The sequence below is a fragment of the Phoca vitulina genome, unplaced genomic scaffold (genome assembly GCF_004348235.1).
Source record: "Phoca vitulina isolate PV1807 unplaced genomic scaffold, GSC_HSeal_1.0 scaffold19, whole genome shotgun sequence".
In the NCBI taxonomy this organism is placed as follows: Eukaryota; Metazoa; Chordata; class Mammalia; order Carnivora; family Phocidae; genus Phoca; species Phoca vitulina.
The window spans coordinates 26,555,145-26,575,194 of record NW_022589722.1 but is presented as its reverse complement, the minus strand read 5'-3'; the positions used below and the strand labels follow the sequence as shown (position 1 = coordinate 26,575,194).

Here is a 20,050-nt window from a genome sequence, read left to right as displayed (position 1 = left end):
GGTGGGACACTGGCTATTAGAGCCAAAGGCTCAGGAACGCTTCTTTCCAACGCCTCTGGGCATTTTGCACAAGATCATTCTTTTCTACTGAGAACACAGTAAGGTGCAAACACAAATGATAAACTGTAGCAGAATAAATCTGAGCTTCAGGTCAGAGGAAAATCTCTGGGGTATAAACAGTTACTGGGTTTCTCATGAGAAGGGAAGTTCTGCACTCTTCTCTGAGTTTTGTACGTACGCAACATTAATGGAAATCAAAATTTAAAAAAATTCTGCCACAAGTCTGCCACTTCAATAAATCATTTTCTTCCCTTCTATGTTCTCTTTTGGTTTTTCTCTATATATGCCCTATGTTGTCTTTTGGTATTTCCCTATATATAACATTATAGATTTTAAAATATTTTTCTCTACTGAACACTAAATAATCAGCATTTTCCCCAGTAACCATACAGTTTTTATAGTGATATAGTCTGTAACTGACTGATCTAGTCACCTGTTGATAAATTTAAGCATCTAGGAGCAATATCTGCATTAAAAACAATGCTGTGAGGAACTCTCCCTTTGAAAAATTTTTAAATGAAATTAATGAATCTGTCTCATTTGGGAGAGGATCTGGATTTTTGAAAATCTGCTTTTTCTAAAGTGTCAGCTTTATAAAAAGAAATCAAAGGATGAGATTAGGTTAATAACAGATTATTGATATTAGAGTTTAATATGGTGCCTTTGAAGCAAGGTAATTAACCCAATGACCCCTACACTTACAGTTTTACAATATTATAATTATAGCACAGTGAGGAATTACTCTTTTAATAGTTGGCTCCAGAATGCTTCCCAGAGAGGGGGTTTATCTTCGTTTTGGAAAATACTTTGATAAGCTCCTTAAAGGTGGCCTAAAGGCATAGAAGAAAGAAGAGATCTATCAATTGCCTAGCAAAAGAAATGAATAGAGGGGCACCTGGGTGGCTTAGTCATTAAGCGTCTGCCTTCGGCTCAGGTCATGATCCCAGGGTCCTGGGATCGAGCCCCACATCGGGCTCCCTGCTCCGCGGGAAGCCTGCTTCTCCCTCTCCCACTCCCCCTGCTTGTGTTCCCTCTCTTACTGTGTCTCTTTCTGTCAAATAAATAAATAAAATCTTTAAAAAAAAAAATGAATAGAAATTTGGAGGCAGGGGAGAAAAGAACTAGAAGTGGCCTGGACCATAAAAAGGAGGGGAAGAGAAGTCCAAAACCAAGGTGAGGAGCTGCATCCTTTGGAACAAAGTGACTTATGAGACATTAACACTCAGTATGCCTGGGGTGGGGAGGTCTGGAGGGTGAGGACAGAATGCCTCTTCAGGAAAGGACAATCCAAAACCCAAATGAAGTTGTGTTGTTGCAGGGTAAAATCCCTTTGCCATCCCCTGTTTTCAGTAAAGCCTGCCCTACTTGTAAGAGCCTTGAAGGTGGTTTGGGGGGAAACCAAATAAAAGGTCTAAAAGTAGTAATAAAAAGTAATAATTCCTACTGTACAGAGATGTTATAAGGACTAAATAGTTAAACTTGAAAAATCTGGGGGAGGGTGTTGGAATTTTCAAGTAATGTAGGCTTATGGGGCCTGCGTCCGTTTTATTAAAATTTCAAGTTAAGGGATTTCAGCTGATTATGTAACACAAAAGTTTTATGTATCTCATTTCCTTAGATTTATATATAAAATAACTACCTTTTAAAAATTCAAGCTACATTTCAACAATATCGTGGAGTTTATGGCTCCCTAATTTTACAATGTTGTCCCCTTTCCCTTAAATAATCTCAACCCATGGTTCTCAAACTGTGGAGTGCATCATAATCCTCATCTGGAGGACTTTTTAAAACCCAAAAAGCTGATTCTTCTTTTTTTTTTTAAGATTTCATTTTATTTTTTAAGATTTTATTTATTCATTTGAAAGAGCGCACACAAGCAGGGGGAAAGGCAGAGGGAGAGGAAGAGCAGACTCCCCTCTGAGCTGGGAGCCCGACATGGAGCTCGATCCCAGGACCTGGAGATCATGACGTGAGCTGAAGGCAGATGCTTAACCATCTCAACCACCCACACACCCTAAGATTTTATTTTTAAGTAATCTCTATACCCAATGTGGGGCTCGAACCTACAACCCCAAGATCAAGAATTGCATGCTCTAATGATTGAGCCAGCCAGGCACCCCTTTTTAAAAGCTGAATTTTTTAATCTGAAGGTCTGAGTAGAATGAGACTGTTCCATTCTTACAAGTTCCCAGGTGATGTTGATGCTGTGGTCCAGGGAACACACTTTTGAGAACCACTAGGCTGAAACTACCCTTTGACCATTCTTTCAAATTCTAGTTCAGATGTGACCTCCTGGAACACCTTCCCCTTCCAACTTCCATGCTCCCTACCTCCCTTCTCTGATAAAACTAGTCATTGTACATGCTCCTACTGTTTCTTATTTCATACTGCACTGTAATTTATGTATGTACATATCTGCCCTATATCTGCTACCTAGCCTAGAGCCTGACCCACGGCAGGTGTTGACTGTATGAGGAGGGGATACCATACTTCTGGAAGAGCCCCATGTACAACATGCTCCTTTGTAAGTTCCTGTGCTGGGCTCCTTCTGCTTGTAAGGCCCTCCACTTTACCTGACTTCTCATCCTCCAGGCTCAGCCTGGGCTCTTTCTCCTTGAGGAAGCCTTCTCTGACACACCCCCTGCCTCAGGTTTGTGTCAGGTGCCCCTCTTCTGTCTGTATCATAAAACATATTTAATATACTATCTATAACCTATTTATCTTAATAATAGCTACCATTCACTGCAGGCTCTCCAAGTGCCAGGAACTCTAATAAGCAGAGTTGGATTAAAATTTTTAGAGGTCATGGGGCGCCTGGGTGGCTCAGTTGTTAAGCATCTGCCTTCAGCTCAGGTCATGATCCCGGGGTCCTGGGATCCAGCCCCTCATCGGGCTCCCTGCACAGTGGGGATCCTGCTTCTTCTCTCCCTCTGCCTGCCGTTCCCCTTGCTGGTGCTCCCTCTCTGTCGAATAAATAAATAAAATCTTAAAAAAAGGGCGCCTGGGTGGCTCAGTTGGTTAAGCGGCTGCCTTCGGCTCAGGTCATGATCCTGGAGTCCCTGGATCGAGTCCCGCATCGGGCTCCCTGCTCGGCAGGGAGTCTGCTTCTCCCTCTGACCCTCCCCCCTCTCATGTGCTCTCTCTCATTCTCTCTCTCTCTCAAATAAATAAATAAAATCTTTAAAAAAAAAAAACTTAAAAAAAAAAAAATCTTTAGAAGTCCTTTTGTCAAGCCATTCCCACTTCTGGAAATTTATCCTACACTTCAGCAAAATGACTCCTGTAGAAAGACACTCCCTACAGCATTGTTTGTGATGGCAAAGTATTAGAAAACCTCAATATCCACTGGTGGGGAACTTGAATAAGTTACACAACATCTATATAATGGAACAGTGTGCAGCTGTCAAAAAACAATGGGTCATTTATTTATGTGCTCATACTGAATGATCTCCAAGGTATACTGCTAAGTGAAAAAAGCAAGGAGCAAAACAGTGAGAAGAGTAAACATTTGTACAAAGAAGTTTTCAGGGGCGCCTGGGTGGCTCAGTCGGTTAAGCGTCTGCCTTCGGCTCAGGTCATGATCCTGGGGTCCTGGGATCGAGCCCTGCGTCGGGCTCCCTGCTCGGCGGGAGGCCTGCTTCTCCCTCTCCCACTCCCCCTGCTTGTGTTCCCTCTCTCGCTGTGTTTCTCTGTCAAATAAATAAATCTTAAAAAAAAAAAAGAAGTTTTCACATAAAATTTAGAAGGCTGCATGTGAGAGTAACTAGGTGACAGACTTTTTACCTAATACCCCTTTGTACCTTTTGAATTTTGAAGTATTTGAATGCATTACCTATTCAAACAAAGTTAAGCATGAAAAAAAATTTAAAGGCCTTCAGAAAGCCATAGGATGAGAAAGATTAGGTGCTCCCCTATTTAATCAATATAAAAATAAAAATGAATATGAGGAAGTCCAACAACATTTAGATTTTTTCCAAGATGACTTCTGCTATGTTTCTGTGAAATGTCTAATACCAAGTTCTTTCCATTTCCTCATTGTATTTTGTGTCTCTGCTTTATTAGTACCCTCAACACATGCCTGGTCTACTAAAGGCCAATCCACAGCAGATGCTCATTAGATCCAGCGACAACACTGTAGTTCTTAACACACGGAGTATGCAAGGGTTGTGACCCTTTGGTTCTCCTCCTGCCTTTCTGGCTGCTCCTCCTGAGTCTCTTTTCCCAGTTCCTCCCCTGCTGGTTCTTAAAATGCCTTAATGTTCTGTTCCGGATCCTCCTCCAGTTCCCTGCACTCTTACTGACTCTCATGGCTTCAATTTATACCTACAGGCAGATGATCCAGTTTCTTTCTTTCTTTTTTTTTTTTTTAAGATTTTATTTATTTATTTGACAGAGAAAGACACAGTGAGAGAGGGAACACAAGCAGGGGGAGTGGCAGAGGGAGAAGCAGGCTTCCCACAGAGCAGGGAGCCCGATGTGGGGCTCTATCCCAGGACCCTGGGATCATGACCTGAGTTGAAGGCAGATGCTTCACCGACTGAGCCACCCAGGTGCCCCAGATGATCCAATTTCTATCCCCACAACATATTTCTCTCCAAACTTTAGGCTGACACATCCAACTGCCCACTGGGCCACTCCTCCACATTCCTGGAAATACCATGCTCTCAAATTAAGTCACTGTGAACCCTGCCCTCCTCCAGTGGTCCTTATCTCAGGAGACTGGCATTACAACCTATCTACCACTTTCTCCAGTCAGAATTGGCCTCATGGTTAATGGATTCTCCACCCCTCAACTCTTAAGCCTTTCTGAATGTTTTTTCAAACTTCCCTTTTCTTTCCAACCTTTGCTATTTCCCAGTTGGGGCTGTCATCATTTCTCACCATCATGATTTTTATAAGTCTTCCAACTGGGATCTCTGCCTCCAGTCTTGCCCCCTGCACCCCACACCCCATCTATTCTCTATTCTGCAGCCAGAGAAATCCTTTTAAAATGCAACTGATCAGGGGCGCCTGGATGACTCAGTTGGTTGGCATCTGACTCTTGATTTTGGCTCAGGTAGTGATCTCAGGGTCCTGGGCTCCACTCTCAGCAGGGAGTCTGCTGGAAATTCTCTCTCCCTCTCCCTCTCCTCCTGCTTGCATGCTCTTGTTCGCTCCCTCTCTCTATAACATAAATAAATCAATCTTTAAAATGCAACTGCTTGTTTCCTTCCTTTTAAAAACCTTTTTTCTGGGGCACTTGGGGAGTACAGTTAGTTAAGCGTCCAATCCTTGGTTTCGGCTCAGGTCATGATCTCAGGGTCATGAGACTGAGCCCTGCATTGGCTCAGCACTCAGCACGGAATCTGCTTGAGACTCTCTCTCTCCCTTTGCCCCCCCTAAAATAAATAAATCTTTGGGGCGCCTGGGTGGCTCAGTCGGTTAAGCGTCTGAGCGTTTGGCAGGTCATGATCCCAGGGTCCTGGGATCGAGCCCCGCATTGGGCTTCCTGCTCAGTGGGGAGCCTGCTTCTCTCTCTGCCCCTCCCTCCTGCTCTGCTCTCTAGCTCTCAAATAAAAAAAATTTTTAAAAAATAATAACCAAATCTTTAAAAAATAAATAAATAAAACGTTTTTTCTTCCTCCTGACTTCAAGAAAAAGTCCAAGTTTGTTAATTTGGCATACAAGACCCTGCATGACCTAGTAGTCCCCACTCACCATTCCGGCCTCATTTCTCAACACCTACCTCTCACTCGCCCTCAGCACATGCTCTGTGCTCTAGCCAGAACATGCTTCTCTCAGACCTTGGAACCGTCTGCTTTCTCAAAGTATGCTGCTAAATGAAACAAGTACTCGGCAGTATGTAAAGAAAAGTCCTGAAACTTGCGCCCCACCAACACCATGATAAGGCAGCTGGTGGTGCTAATCTTCTAAACTGGTTCCCCACTCCAGTCACCCAATCATTCTTGTTGAAAACATGTGTATGACTCACTTCACCCTGAGGGCGCCTGGGTGCTCAGTTGGTTAAGCCCCTGACTTGTGATTTTAGCTCATGTCATGATCTCATGGGTCGTGAGATCGAGCCCCGTGTCAGACTCTGTGCTCAGCAGGGAGTCCACTTGGGATTTTTTTCTCTCTCGCTTTCCCTCTGCCCCTCCCCCCACTTGCATGCACACTCTCACTCTCAAATAAATAAATCTTTTAAAGAAATTCACTTCACCCTTTATCTCCCTTAGTGCCAAAGACAACTGAAGTGAAAACCCACTATATCATCTACATTTCTCAACTGCCTTCCCTCAAACTGGCATCAGCAGATGAGCAGTGACTCCAGTAATCAGTTCTCACTCCTGCACCCACAGGGACTGCTTTCCCATCCCTGAGTCAATATTTTCTTGGTGACCAGCGAGAGAGGGTGCTTCTTTAGGCATCACGTGTGACTGTGCAAAGTAGAGCAGGGAAACAGGGACCTCACCCCAGAATCCAGCACAACAGTTCCAGTTAAAGGGAGCTCTCCTGTGCAGACTTAGGACCCATGCTCAGCCACTCTAGGTCTTTCTATAAAATAATTAATCATCCGAGGCAGTCCAGTCACTTCCCCAAGTCCCTTCCAGGAGCATCTGCCTAAGATTTACAGCCTGGCAGGGCCCCCATGATGATAGGGAAAGCACAAGCAAGGTACTGCACGGACCTTCTGTCAGAACCACTACCAGAGGTGCGGGGCAATGACCCCTTCAGGAGTAAAACAAACAATGGTTAACCAACTGCAACTGCAACTCAGGTGGCTCTGAAAAACAGTGATTCGAGTTTTTGAGGAAATAAAGCTCCTTGAGGGCTGTCAAAAAAGGCCCCTGAGAAATTTATATTTAAAGTGTTATATTAACTTAGGAGCTTATGGCACTTAAAAGGGACAAGACAGATAGTTAACAAAGTCCCTATTCCTCACATAGTTAAACTACAGAGGTCAACAAACTACTTTATCTTTAAGTCATTTATTTGGCCAGCCCATTTAAATAATTACTGGGAATTTCTCATTTGCAGATACAAAAATACCAACATAATAACTCTGTATGTTATACCAAGTATGATAATCCACTCCTACTTACTCTGTGGCAGTGAGTGGATGCAGGTATTAGAAGGGAGGTACCAGTTAAAGAAGGAATAATGTATTTATTGACCGTTTACCATACTGCTAAGAAACCAGAGAAAACCAGGGCTCAGGGTGAAGCATCTTACCATGTCACACACTGAGTCAGGACTGAGTGCGCAGCTGACCCTCTATCCCACGCTGACCAGCACAGCTGTCATTGGCAATCGCGCGGCACAATCTCCAGGGAAGCCCATGAGCTACTTGTGGGTGTGTAAGAACAAAACACCTTGGCTTGGGGTACGGAGCCCCGTGGAGACCAGGTGAAAACATAACACAAGCAGCTGGATTAAGAAACAATTTTTGCAGACAAATTAAGCAGATAAATCAGGAGAAAACTCCCATATTATAGGAGCAAATGAATTTCTCTAACAGACCTGAACCTATAGAGATCATCAGCTTCTTCAATACCAGGTACAACGCAAAGGCACTGAGCAGAGCCACGAACAACAGAGGCATGAATGACACGGTTAAGAAGGATCTTTTGAGTTATGTCCCTCTCGTTTTTTTTTTTCCCCAAAAAAAGAAACTGAGGCCAAAGAGGTCAAAAGACTTATTTAAAGCCGTACTGTGAGGTGACACAGCCAGACCAGAAGCTAAGTCTCCTATTTCCACTATTTCAACCTAAAATTGAATCAAAAATTTGGGAAAAACATGGGAACAGGCAAACTGGATCACACTTAGACCAGCATCATTACCAAGAGAAATCCCAGGACAGATATTATGGGAAGTTGTCCTCCTGCTGTTGGAAACCTTGGGGTTAGGCAGACCATAAAGTTTTTTTTGTTTGTTTGTTCATTTTGTGGACCTACCATTAGATAATCTACTGTTTTTGGTTACCTCTTTATATTTCCTACATAATACTGCTGATTTAATCAGGTCCACACAGTTAAAACTTCTACATTGTAGGAATTACACTACCATTTTGAACTAACCACTGAAATTCCTGCCTCGTCCAGCCCCAGGTAAGTTCTCACTGCTCATTGCTCTCTTAGCCCATGTTACTCCAGGACAAAGTCAGGAAACAAGCTCCATGCTATTTATCTTCACTATTGCTCAGCTGACTTTCATTCTTCTCTAAATGACTTTCTATCATGTTTCCTTCAGTGCTACATTCAAGCTTTTCCCCTATTTCTTCAGAGCCCCCAACTGTTTTCTGCTGCCACTTACTCCCTCCCAGCTGATGACCTGCTTTCCACCTTGATGAAGCTGAGGTCATTTGGCTTAGGTTTCCTCCACTTCCTCCTCCTCCTGTCAAAACTGCCCCATCGGGGCACCTGGGTGGATCCGTCGTTAAGCGTCTGCCTTCGGCTCAGGTCATGATCCCAGGGTCCTGGGATCGAGCCCCACATCGGGCTCCCTGCTCGCAGGAAGCCTGCTTCTCCCTCTCCCACTCCCCCTGCTTGTGTTCCCTCTCTCTGTGTCTGTCTCAAATAAATAAATAAAATCTAAAAAAAAAAAACCAAACTGTCCCATCTTTTCACAGTTTTCTCTTTCCACCTTCCTCTCAGAGGAAGAAGTAGTCTTCCTTCCTTCGCAGGCTAAGTCCTCCACCCATAATAACCTTCCACCATTTCCCAGACTGCATCTCCAGCTTCCTCTCCGCTGGCCTCAAGTGCAGCGCCCATGCTCAGATCGCCCGCATCCTTAATTACAACAAACCCAAACAAAGCAACTTGGACCCACTCAAACCTATCAGTCTGGCTCTTCTTCCTCTGCCGCCCTGCCACGTTATCAACGGCAGAGTCGAACCCTGCAACCACGCCTCCTCAGTCAACTTGCTCCTTAGGCTTTTTCCGCCTAGCTTCCTCCCTTTGCACCCAGACTTTCTGAAGTCTCCAGTGGTTTCCTTGTCATATATGGAATCCTCTTCCTTTGGCTTCATTTCCTTAAACTCCCTGCAGCATTTGACTGCTGACTCACCTGGGTTTCTTGAAACTGTTGTAGGACTCTCAGAGCACCGACCTCACTGGTTTTCCTTCTCTACTTAACTGCTTCTTTGCTGACTCCTCTTCTTCCCCCTGACCCCCAAAAAAGACATTCCCCAAATCAGGCTTCTCTTTTTCAATCCACTCCTAATGGATTCCTACTCGGGAATCCGTTCCTGCTCCTAAGGGGGATTTAGCTATCATTGCTATACAGATACGCCACGAATCTCCACCTCTAGCCATGGCAACACTCCTGAGATTTCCAACTTCCTGCTGGATGGCTTCAACTGACTTAATCCATTACACACTCGAAATCTGTTTTTCTCAAATGAATCTATTTTTATTCTATCCCAGATGATTCTTTTTGATTTTCCTATTTCTTCTCCGAAGACTCTCAGATTCTAAGCTTTTAGGGGAATTTCTGGCTCTTACTTTTGTCTTATTTTCATACTGAATCAGTTGCAAAGTCTATTGATTTTATGTTTAAAAGTATCTCTATCTCCACTGCCTTAATTCAGACCCTCACTGACACTTTTCTGGGCTATGGTAAATCTCCTGACAGGTTTCTGTGGCTCCAGAATCTCTTTCCATTCATGTTAAATAAACACTGGATTAATCTCTGCTGAAGCACAGCTCTAATTACACAGTTCCCTCATCATCTTCAGTGGCCCCCAATCTACCTTCTGAGTCAGCCCCTATTTTCTCTGCACGTACCCTATGCTTCAGCCACCTGGACCACTCACTGCTATCTCAACATGTCTCCAGATCTTTATTCATATTGTTTCCTGCTTCAAAGGCCACCTCCCATTTCTGAATGTCCTGATTCTAACCATCTTTCAGTGCTCAGCTCAAATGCCAGTTCTGTGAAGCTTTCTGTAGTCCTCTGAACATTTACTTGTACCCACCTAACGCCGCATACTTACATTTCTCTCATTTTTAACTAGTTGTGTCTACCTTAACTCTAATAACCTGGAAGCCTCCTTGAAGCCTGAATCCTCTTTAGCATTTAGTACTTAATAGGGATTCAATACATGTTTGCCAAGTGACAGGAATACACCTTCCTTAGTATTTTTGGATTTGGTGAAGAAGCAATGTTCACTTTATATATACATGGTACAGTGGGAGCAAGAAGTCCTAGGTTTGACAACTTGTTCTGCTGTGTGGCCTTTGGATAAAACATTTAATCTCTCATAGACTCAGTTTCCCTATCAAGTAAATTACAGTATAGTGCCTACAGATTAAAATACTGAGAAAGTACTTAGAACCCCTAGCACAGTTACACATACTTAGCATAGAGAAAATATTTTCCAAAGATGGGCCACAACAATATAACCTATCCCACATGTTTGTTTGTTTTTTTAAAGTAGGCTCTACGCCCGATGTGGGACTTGAACTCATGACTCTGAGATCAAGAGTATCATGCTCTATCAACTAAGCCAGTTTTAAGATTACTTAAAAATAAAATCCTGGGGCACCTGGTGGCTCAGTCGTTAAGCGTCTGCCTTTCAGCTCAGGTCATGATCCCAGGGTCCTGGGATCTAGCCCCGCGTCAGGCTCCCTGTTCGGTAGGAAGCCTGCTTCTCCCTCTCCCACTCCCCCTGTTTGTGTTCCCTCTCTCGCGGTCTCTCTCTGTCAAATAAATAAATAAAATCTTGAAAAAAAAATCTTTTAAAAATAAAATCTTAAAAAAAAGATTAATGTAATTTAATAAATTACACAGTAATTTATACATAATAAGGGCTCTCATGTTTTTTGTTTTTTTTAAAGATTTTATTTATTTATTTGACAGAGAGAGAGATAGCGAGAGCAGGAACACAAGCAGGGGGAGTGGGAGAGGGAGAAGCAGGCCTCCCGCCGAGCAGGGAGCCCGACGTGGGACCCGATCCCAGGACTCCGGGATCATGACCTGAGCCGAAGGCAGACGCCCAACGACTGAGCCACCCAGGCGCCCCAGGGCTCTCATGTTTATTACTTGTCCTTCTAGAAACTAAAGGAATCTATATTCTACCAGAAAAGTACAAAGTATTTTGAACCATCTCAGTTTAAAATAAAGGATGGAATAATATTTTGTTTTGTTTCCAAAACATTTATGAACAACACCTCATGCATTTGTTGGTCTTTCTGGCCACAGTGGCCAAGTAAATCTATAAACGCCAGGTCCCTTCATTAGATCTTAATTGCTCATTTTATCAAAGTAATTTGAAATTTTTTTTTGTTGAATCAGTAAGCTTCTGGATTCACCTCTTAAATTTTGTATAATTAATAGGGGCGCCTGGGTGGCTCAGTCGTTAAGCATCTGCCTTCGGCTCAGGTCATGGTCCCAGGGTCCTGGGATCGAGCCCCACGTCGGGCTCCCTGCTCAGCGGGAAGCCTGCTTCTCCCTCTCCCACTCCCCCTGCTTGTGTTCCCTCTCTCGCTGTGTCTCTCTCTGTCAAATAAATAAAATCTTAAAAAAAAAATGAGAATAAACCACAAATATTAATCAAAGTTCAAAGAAATAAAGAGATAACTACAGGTTGATATGGAAAAGCCTTCATAAAGGAGACAGATATTTATTTATTGACTTAATTCATTGAGGGATACGTATACATTGCACTAGGCACTATAAGGGCCTGACCTAAGCAAGATTTAGAGGCACTACAGTTTGACAAGGAGATTAACTGTCAATCACCACCCTCCCCCCATTTCTGTCATTAATGAGCTGTATGATATTGGGATCTCTAGTCCTTATGAAGGGGATGATCTCATACTTCCAGTCCTAAAGTGCTGTGATCCAAAGAGAAGAAAAAGGCACCAGAGTAAGTAAAGCAACTGAAAAAGATCCAAAGTTGACAGAATGAGCTGTGTTCCCAGAACACAAAGTAGACCCAATGGTGATTTTGCGTTGAGGGAATAGTCACTCATTCAACATACATTTACTGAGTGCCTACTACGCGCCAGGCACTGTTCTCAAGTGATAAGGATACAACAGTGCTCAAAAGATAAAAATCCCTTTTTTTGCCCTAGAATCTGGCATTCTAGAGGGGAAACAAGTAATTCAAAAAATAATTAAGATGCTATATTGTATGCCAGGTGATGATTAGTGCTACTGAGTAAAATGAAACAGGAAAAGGGATAGGCAGTTTCAGGAAGTAGCTATTTTAAATGAGGGGTTCAAGGCTGCCTGGGTGGCTCAGTCATTAAGCGTCTGCCTTCAGCTCAGGTCATGATCCCGGAGTCCCCAGATCAAGCCCCACGCTGGGCTCCCTGCTCAGAGGGGAGTCTGCTTCTCCCTTTCCCTCTGCCCCTCCCCCTGCTCCTTCTCCCTCTGTCTCTCTCTCTCTCTTGCTCTCTCTCTCTCAAATAAATAAAATCTTTTTTTTTTTTTTTTTAAGATTTTTTAAATTTATTTGCGAGAGAGAGAATGAGAGACAGAGAGCATGAGAGGGAGGAAGGGTCAGAGGGAGAAGCAGACTCCCTGCCGAGCAGGGAGCCCGATGCGGGACTCGATCCCGGGACTCCAGGATCACGACCTGAGCCGAAGGCAGTCGCTTAACCAACTGAGCCACCCAGGCGCCCTCAAATAAATAAAATCTTTTAAAAAATTATAAATGAGGGGCGCCTGGGTGGCTCAGTTGGTTAAGCGACTGCCTTCGGCTCAGGTCATGATCCTGGAGTCCCGGGATCGAGTCCCGCATCGGGCTCCCTGCTCGGCAGGGAGTCTGCTTCTCCCTCTGACCCTCACCCCTCTCATGTACTTGCTCTCTCTCATTCTCTCTCTCTCTCAAATAAATAAATAAAAAATCTTTAAAAAAAAAAAAATTATAAATGAGGGGTTCAGGGAAGGCTCAATGAAATCGGAGTCAAGACCTGAAGAAAGTGAGGGGCTGAGTGAAGCAGAGGTCTGGGGGCAGAGCAAAGAGCAGCAGATAGCTGTAGTGAGGCAGGAACACAGGAGACCAAGGTGGCAGAGTAGGGAAAGGCAAGAATGATTTGTTCTAGACTGATCTCTAGGTCTGAGTATGGAGACACAGATTTCAGAATTGAAGGGGACTTTATAGGTCATTTAGTACAACTAACCATTAGATTATTAAACCCATCCTACTCTGCCCAAGTGACCATCTTGTCTTGGCTTGAACTATTTTATTTTTTAATATTTATTTATTTACTTATTCATTTATTTAAAGTAAGCTCTACACCCAATGTGGGGGGCTTAAACTCACCACCCCGAGATCAAAGGTCAGACCATGCTCTACTGACTAAGCCAGCCAGGCACCCTGGCTTGAACAATTTTAGTGTATTTATCTACCTCCACACACCAAGATAGCCTATCCATCCTTGAATAGTCCTGCTTTTAGACTTTAATTAGCACAGAAATCTGTTTTCTAGTAATGTCTACTCTTTATTCTTTTTAGGGACACTCTGTACACTACATGCTTCAGATGTCTGAAGATGAAAACCTTCAAGTCTTCTCTCATATTTCTCTTCTCTTCAGGTTAAAGTTAACGAGTTGTTTTAACTCTTTTCTAAGTGACATGGCCTTATGTCATGTAACAGTAAGTTAGGGAGTCTCAAGTGCCAGCCAGAAAAACTGACTTTGGGTAACTTATATTACGTAATATAGGATTTATTGGAAAGATACAAGGTAGGGCACAGAACTGAGGAAAAGCTAAAGAATCAGGTCTTTGAGGGGCGCCTGGGTGGCTCAGACATTAAGTGTCTGCCTTCGGCTCAGGTCATGGTCCCAAGGTCTGGGATCGAGCACCACATCGGGCTCCCTGCTCAGAGGGAAGCCTGCTTCTCCCTCTCCCACTCCCCCTTCTTGTGTCCCCTCTCTCACTGTGTCTCTGTCAAATAAATAAAATCCTAAAAAAAAAAAAAAAAAAATCAGGTCTTTGGAAAGAAACACAAAGCAGCTCCAATATCCACATATTAGGAATTAATCCATGGTTGTGATGAAGGAGGTTTGTCACCATGTCATTCAACCTAAGATTCAAATTAAAGGAGGAACACATCTGTTTGCCTAACATCTATTGGCCTAACCTGGTCATGTGCCCACCACTTAACTCGGTTAGCGATGGACTGTTTCCTCAAAGCAAAACGGAGCTGCTATTCCCAGAAAAACTTAGACTAGATGCTGAGCCGACCAAAACAACTTATGTACACTAAACTCTCTCAAAATGTGATGCCTCAAATCCAACATAAGAATCAGGTATGGAGGAGGAGCAAAGCCAAGGTATTCCCCCCACACTTGCTGTATGAACCTTGGGCAAGTTACCAAAGCTGCCTCAGTTCCTATCTGTAAGACAGTGATGGTCACAACAACACTTTGTTGTACTTGTGGCAACCAAATAAGAAAATGTATGTGAAAAGCTTTATAAACTCAAAGCTAACTATAGTAGCCAACACTTATTGACCATCTGTCGCATACAGAGATTATTTTAGGTAATCTTCAAAACAACCCTATGAAGTAGACGGTTAGGAGCACAAACTCTGGAGTCTGACTACCCAGGTTCAAATCCTCACTCCGTCACTTATTTGTGTGACCTTGAACAAGTTAGCATGTCTGTGACTGTTTCCTCACCTTAAGTGGGGACAATTCTAATAATATACAGGGTGATTGTGAAGACTGAGGTAATATAAGTAAAATTCTTAGTAAAATTCTTATGCCTAGTATATAATAAACACCCAATAAATATTAGTAATACTATGACTGGTGGTAGTAGTAATAGTAGTAGTACTTATCCCAATTTTACAAATGAGCAAAATGAGGCACTGGTAAGTTATAGCACTTGAATCAAAGTTTATTTATTTATTTTTTAAGATTTTATTTATTTATTTGAGAGAGAGAGAGACAGCAAGAGGGGGAACACAAGCAGGGGGAGTGGGAGAGGGAGAAGCAGGCCTCCCGCGGAGCAGGGAGCCCGATGCAGGGCTCGATCCCAGGACCCTGGGATCATGACCTGAGCCCAAGGCAGACGCTTAATGACTGAGCCACCCAGGCGCCCCAAGTTTTCAAAGTTTAAAGTGGTAGAGCAGAATTTGAACTTCATTGTAGGTACTCTTAATTACTATACTCCACAGACTTGAAGTGGAAAAAAAAAAAAAAAAGGTGGTATTTGGACTTTAACCCTAAACTCAAGTCACACAAATTAAGGATATTTACAAATGAAACTCAAACATAAGAAGAGGGAAATGAACTGCTGATACATATCTTTAGAATTTTACTAGAAGCCTAACCAGCTATCTAGAAAAGACCAGGAATACTCCTATCATTTTGTTAAGAAAAAGTCTTCTCTTAGCCCTATTGGAAATCAGGCCCTTCCCAGGGGTAAGCCTTCTGATTAGAGCTTTCAATCTTTTTTTTTTAAGATTTTATTTTTAAGTTATCTCTATACCCAACATGGGGCCTGAATTTATAACCCCAAGATCAAACGTTGCATGCTCCACCAACTGAGCCAGCCAGGCACCCCTTAATCTCATTTCTAACGTTACTCTTATGGACAAAGTTATTTAATGATTCCAAAGAAGTTAACTTCCCAAAACAATTCACATTAGCAGAGGAAAAAAACACACATAGAATACCTGCATCACACTGAGAAAAAGCAGAAATGTGTTTATAGCTGTGAGAGAGGCATAATGTTAGAAGACCCAGTTAACTGTGCCTACCAAAAAAAAGTAAATGTCACTCCTCATTTATGAATTATGACCATCAAGGAACCTAATGTTCAAAAAGAAGGAGAGGTGATTATACGTATACTATTCAAACAATAGTGTCTTCAAAATCAGTTCATAAGCCACACTAAAAGTAAGCTTCATTCAGTCTTATGGTACTGAGAGTACTACCATGTTCTGAATACAACATCCTATGAGGTATTCATTCATCAAATATTTATTGATCACCTACCACTGTTCTAGAAGACAGAGGTGAGGTGGTGAAAAAATAAAGACCCTACTCTCATAGAGCTTACATTGTAAGCATGTATTTTAAAAAAAGAAATTGAGGCTCAGTTCCCAGGTCTGTTAGACTCTAAAACCTACACTATGTATTTTGACTGTATCATCTCCCACTGGCAAGATACAGCTTCTCCTAAAAGTCCACACCTAAACATGCAGTCCTGACAGCCCTGTCTGCAACAATTTAGGGTTCCTCTCTGTTGGCAGTTCAGTGTCACTTTCTCAGTGAAGTGTTCTTCCCCCAACTTCCAACAGCAAAGACTGCTGGGTCAGCAGTTTAACACATCATACTGACAAGAATTAAATTCTTTTTCTCCTTCATTAGTCCCTAAACTCCCTCAGGGCAAGAACCATGTCTTAGCCTCTTTGTATGTCTAGAAGATGGTACAGCAAATAGTCAATAAGTAGCTGAGTGGAGCTCATGAGAACATTTCGACAGAGTAGAGGGTGGAAGCTAGACTGCACTGAACTAAGGAGTCAAAGAAAGAGGGGAATAGTGTTTGCTCTTCAAGAACAAGTCGAGAAAGGAAAAGGAGGGAAATGGAAGTAGTCTGAAGGAGAAATGTGATCACAGGAAAGTTTTTTACTTTTTTAAGAATGAGAAAAATTTGAATATATTTGTTGGTAAGGTAGTACAGCAGAGTAGAAAGAACAGGGACAGCAGAGTCAGATAGGCTTGAATTTGAATTCTGGCCCTGTCACTTACTATGTCTGTAGGCAAATCTGTACAACTTACACATAAAATGAGAACGATAATACCTACACCTCACTGTGACAATGACAGCATGTGGCAAACAGAAGTAATCCAATAAATGGTATCGATGACTATTACTGTATGCAGAAGCCCGGACTCTGGTGTTCTAACCCCTCCTACATAGCTTGTGCTTCAATGCAGATTTCCTATCTCAGTCTATATGTAATATGTGATGGCAAAGAAACAGGATCCTTATTTCTTCTGTGTGTACCACCCTCTGTGCTATTCCACTTCTTTGTGACAGTCTGGATGAGCTCATGAATGGCTACTATGGAAAATTACTGATGTCACCAGCTGAGGAAATAGAGACAATGTGGAGAACAAGCAGATGAAACTGATGTTAAATCATCAAATGTACAAGATTCTGGGCTCCTGCCAAAACTCATTGAGAACTAGGAAGAGAGAAACCGAAAACACAAACACACAGAACATTGTTTAACTTCCTAAGCCAACAAGGTGTTCCCAGCATCCACCCCAGGCACAGAGAGATGGCTGTATGATAAAAGAGATGGTTCTCGGGGCGCCTGGGTGGATCAGTCAGTTGAGCGTGCGGCTCTTGGTTTAAGCTCAGGTTGCGATCTTACAATCGTGGGATCAAGCCCCGCATGGGGCTCTGCACTCAGTGCAGAGTCGGCTTCAGATTCCCTCTCTCTCAAATAAATAAAATCTTTAAAAAAAGAGAGAGAGGGAGAGAGAGATAGTTCTCTCCTGAGTTCCTTTCTCAATATTTCACCTTCATGTCAGATTCATTTCTGTGAGGTGCTACTCCAGTACACCAACTTTTCTGTCATCTGGCAAGTTTCCAAATTCACAAGATTAGGTATGCTTTTTTTTTATATTAAAATAATTTTTGTTCACAGCCTTTTAAAGTTAATGCTCTCGTGCTCACTTCAGCAGCACATATACTAAAGTTAATGCTCTGATCATGGGTCATGTTCACCTGTTACCATATCTGATCAACAGAAACACCTCACACCCTCCTTCTAACCGAATCACACATCTCCATGCTTAAAAAGGGACACAGGGAAGAGGACTAAAGCCCAGGCTACTGTGACAATTAGTGATGAAAAGGCTACATATAGCTAGGATTATCGGAATACAGGAAAGATACTGACTTCCATTTAGAATCGATTACAAATCAATCATGAAGAACAGAAACGAATATATAAAACAAAGATGATATAATTACTGATTAGAGTTCAGAGAAAACTGGAAGATAAGGAAAAGATGATGAGGAAGAAAAGTAGGAAATGTATGTGTATCTACAAACTTTTCTTTTTTTTTTAAAGATTTTATTTATTTGACAGAGAAAGACACAGTGAGAGAGGGAACACAAGCAGGGGGAGTGCGAGAGGGAGAAGCAGACTCTCCGCTGAGCAGGGAGCCCGACTCGGGCTCGATCCCAGGACCCTGGGACCATGACCCGAGCGGAAGGCAGACGCTTAACGACTGAGCCACCCAGGCGCCCCATGTATCTACAAACTTAATTACAAACATAATCACTAAAAACTACAAGTAAGGGCACCTGGGTGGCTCAGGTGATTAAGCGTGTGACTGGGTTTCGGCTCAGGTGGTGATCTTGGGGTTGGGGGATCGAGCCCCAAATGGGACTCTGTGCTGAGGACATAGTTTGCTTCAGATTCTCTCCCTCTCCTTCCATCCCTCCCCCGGCCTGCTCCCTCTAAAATAAATAAACAAAAAACATATATATATGTATAAAATAAAAGCTACAAGTAAACAAGTCAAAATTGGAAATTCGGTTTTTGTGAATCAGAGTCTTACCAGGAACTTGAGTTTACCAAGAAAGAAAAAGGGTAAAGAATATTCCAGGACACTTCTTTTTGTTTGTTTGTTTTAAAGATTTTATTTATTTATTTATTTATAGGACAGAGAGAGACACAGCGAGAGAGGGAACACAAGCAGGGGGAGTGGGAGAGGGAGAAGCAGGCTCCCCGCTGAGCAGGGAGCCCGATGTGGGGCTCGATCCCAGGACCCCGGGATCATGACCTGAGCCGAAGGCAGACGCTTAACGACTGAGCCACCCAGGCGCCCCCCCAGGACACTTCTAATAACCCACCAAAACCCAAAAAGCCAGCAACCCACCACAAATTTCACGTGCAGCACAAGACTGGAAACTACGGCAGTCACCCGTCGCAGAAAAGAAACTTTAAAACATCTTTTCTTCCTCCATATAAAAAGCATCCTGGATCATTAAGTATAATTTTCGGAATTCCAATCCTAACTACTCTACTGAGTGACCTCGGCTAATACATGCCTCAGTTTCCCCAATGTTAAAATACACACATTACAGCGAGTCTCGGCCCGAATCCGAGCCTGTGTTCTGACTCCGCACCTGAATCTTCAACGTCAAGTCACAAGTTAAACCTGAGGAAGAGCCCGCAGCTTAAATGTCCCCGAGGAAAAGAAAAGAAAAAGAAAACAGTCCCCCCAGCCTCCCCCGCCCGAGGTGCGGTTTCTGTAAAACCGCTCGCAGCTGCTGAGGGGGAGGTATGTATTCCGGCTCGAGCCCCCAGGACACGGAGGCTCGGGCGCCGGTGGCCCCCGCTCCCGCTGGTCGCGCGGGGAGGCCGCCCCCGCCCCGGGCGGGGACGCGGGGGCTCAGCGACACGCAGGTCCGAGCCCCGCCGCCGCCCCGCAGGCCCCGCACCCGCACCGCCGGAGCCCGCGCCTGGCGCCCCCGGCCGGCGCCCCCTCCCACGCGGGCACCTGCGAGGTCCGGCCCCGCCGCTCTCCCGGCCGCGGGCGGTGCTTCTCCCCTCGCCTGCCCGTCAGTCCGTCCGTCAATCGGTCGGTCCATGGCCGCCCCCGCGACCCCACCTGAGGAGCAGGTAAGGGCGCCGGGCTCCACAGACCCAGCGAGTCTCCGCCGACCTCTCCCTCCGCACACTCACCTGCCCGGCGCGGGATGTCCAGCTGCCCGGCCGCCGCCGGTGGCCCCCCACCTCAATGCCAAGCCCGGTCGGCTCGCGGCTCCACAGCTCAGACCCAGTCAGCGCTCGGTGGCGCCACCGCGCACGCGCGCCGAGCCGAGCGGGGGAGGGGGGGTTGCCGTTGAGGATGCTGGGGGCTGTAGTTCTCCGGGGCCAGTGGAATGCGGCGGCGCTGGGGTCTGCGCGCTCCCGGACCGCACACACGAGGCTCCTTTCCAAGCTGAGACTCGGTCCCCCGGCGGACATGGTGGGGGGGAAGGGGGCGCACAGAAGCCCTTCGAAGCCCAGCGATACCCAC

The 20,050-nt window shown here is 44.2% G+C and overlaps 1 protein-coding gene across 4 annotated transcripts in view; it reads right to left on the bottom strand.

Annotated features, from left to right (window-relative positions):
• SGSM3 (small G protein signaling modulator 3) overlaps positions 1 to 19,835 on the bottom strand; it is a 47,286-nt gene extending 27,451 nt beyond the window's left edge. For all 4 annotated transcript variants that reach the window (XM_032416720.1, XM_032416722.1, XM_032416723.1 and 1 more), the window contains exon 1: positions 19,714 to 19,835. The gene's annotated coding sequence lies outside the window, so the exon portion shown is untranslated. The remainder of the gene's footprint in view (positions 1 to 19,713) is intronic.
• Between the last annotated feature and the right edge of the window lie 215 nt (positions 19,836 to 20,050).